Source organism: Babylonia areolata, chromosome 20, assembly GCF_041734735.1.
Source record: "Babylonia areolata isolate BAREFJ2019XMU chromosome 20, ASM4173473v1, whole genome shotgun sequence".
Taxonomy (NCBI): Eukaryota; Metazoa; Mollusca; class Gastropoda; order Neogastropoda; family Buccinidae; genus Babylonia; species Babylonia areolata.
This window is the reverse complement of record NC_134895.1, coordinates 14,536,540-14,539,039: the sequence shown is the minus strand read 5'-3', so window position 1 is coordinate 14,539,039 and position 2,500 is coordinate 14,536,540.

The window sequence follows — 2,500 nt, the reverse complement described above, 5'->3', positions numbered from 1 at the left end:
CCCCTCCCCCACGTCATCTCTCATCCGTCCACTCCCTCCCCCCTCCCCCCCCTCCCCCACGTCACCTTTCATCCGTCCACTCCCAACTCCCTCCGCCCCTCCCCCCTCTCCCCCGCGTCACTTCTCATCCGTCCACTCCCAACTCCCTCCCCCCCCCTCCCCAACGTCACCTCTCATCCGTCCACTCCCAATTCCCTCCCCCCCCCCTCCCCAACGTCACCTCTCATCCGTCCACTCCCAACTCCCTCCGCCCCTCCCCCCCCTCCCCCACGTCACCTCTCATCCGTCCACTCCCAACTCCCTCCCCCCCCTCCCCCACGTCACCTCTCATCCGTCCACTCCCAACTCCCTCCTCCCCCCCCCTCCCCCACGTCACCTCTCATCCGTCCACTCCCAACTCCCTCCCCCCTCCCCCCCTCCCCCACGTCACCTTTCATCCGTCCACTCCCAACTCCCTCCCCCCCCCTCCCCCACGTCACCTCTCATCCGTCCACTCCCAACTCCCTTCCCCCCCCTCCCCCACGTCACCTTTCATCCGTCCACTCCCAACTCCCTCCCCCCTCCCCCCCTCCCCCACGTCACCTTTCATCCGTCCACTCCCAACTCCCTCCCCCCTCCCCCCCCCCTCCCCCACGTCACCTCTCATCCGTCCACTCCCAACTCCCTCCCCCCCCCTCCCCCCCTCCCCCACGTCACCTCTCATCCGTCCACTCCCAATTCCCTCCCCCCTCTCCCCCCTCCCCCACGTCACCTCTCATCCGTCCACTCCCAACTCCCTCCCCCCTCTCCCCCCTCCCCCACGTCACCTCTCATCCGTCCACTCCCTCCCCCCTCCCCCCCTCCCCCACGTCACCTCTCATCCGTCCACTCCCAACTCCCTCCTCCCCCTCCCCCCTCCACCCTCCCCCACGTCACCTCTCATCCGTCCACTCCCAACTCCCCCCCTCCCCCCCTCCCCCCTCCCCCACGTCATCTCTCATCCGTCCACTCCCTCCCCCCTCCCCCCCCCTCCCCCACGTCACCTTTCATCCGTCCACTCCCAACTCCCTCCCCCCCTCCCCCTTCTCCCCCACGTCACCTCTCATCCGTCCACTCCCTCCCCCCTCCCCCCCCCTCCCCCACGTCACCTTTCATCCGTCCACTCCCAACTCCCTCCCCCCTCTCCCCCACGTCACCTCTCATCCGTCCACTCCCAACTCCCTCCTCCCCCAACTCCCTCCTCCCCCCCTCTCCCCCACGTCACCTCTCATCCGTCCACTCCCTCCCCCCTCCCCCCCTCCCCCACGTCACCTCTCATCCGTCCACTCCCAATTCCCTCCCCCCCATCCCCCCGTCCGCCCCCTCAGCTCTCAGTGTTTTTGAGTTCTCTCCCATCACCCAGAGGACGAAGACAGAACTTGAACTGCTGAGTGGTGGTAAGAGGAGTTCCAATCCCAATTTTCCGGTGGTAGGGGCACCAGTCCTTGTCCCAATCTCCAGTGGTAGGGGCACTAGTCCTTGTCCCAATTTCCAGTGGTAGGGGCACCAGTCCTTGTCCCAATCTCCAGTGGTAGGGGCACCAGTCCTTGTCCCAATCTCCAGTGGTAGGGGCACCAGTCCTTGTCCCAATCTCCAGTGGTAGGGGCACCAGTCCTTGTCCCAATCTCCAGTGGTAGGGGCACCAGTCCCTGTCCCAATCTCCACTGGTAGAGGCACCAGTCCTTGTCCCAATCTCCAGTGGTAGGGGCACCAGTTCTTGTCCCAATCTCCAGTGGTAGGGGCACTAGTCCTTGTCCCAATCTCCGGTGGTAGGGGCACTAGTCCTTGTCCCAATCTTCAGTGGTAGAGGCACCAGTCCTTGTCCCAATCTCCAGTGGTAGGGGCACCAGTCCTTGTCCCAATCTCCAGTGGTAGGGGCACCAGTCCTTGTCCCAATCTCCAGTGGTAGGGGCACCAGTCCTTGTCCCAATCTCCACTGGTAGAGGCACCAGTCCTTGTCCCAATCTCCAGTGGTAGGGGCACCAGTTCTTGTCCCAATCTCCAGTGGTAGGGGCACTAGTCCTTGTCCCAATCTCCGGTGGTAGGGGCACTAGTCCTTGTCCCAATCTTCAGTGGTAGAGGCACCAGTCCTTGTCCCAATCTCCAGTGGTAGGGGCACCAGTCCTTGTCCCAATCTCCAGTGGTAGGGGCACCAGTCCTTGTCCCAATCTCCAGTGGTAGGGGCACCAGTCCTTGTCCCAATCTCCAGTGGTAGGGGCACCAGTCCTTGTCCCAATCTCCACTGGTAGAGGCACCAGTCCTTGTCCCAATCTCCAGTGGTAGGGGCACCAGTCCTTGTCCCAATCTCCAGTGGTAGGGGCACCAGTCCTTGTCCCAATCTCCAGTGGTAGGGGCACCAGTCCTTGTCCCAATCTCCAGTGGTAGGGGCACCAGTCCTTGTCCCAATCTCCAATGGTAGAGGCACCAGTCCTTGTCCCAATCTCCAGTGGTAGGGGCACCAGTCCTTGTCCCAGTTTCCAGT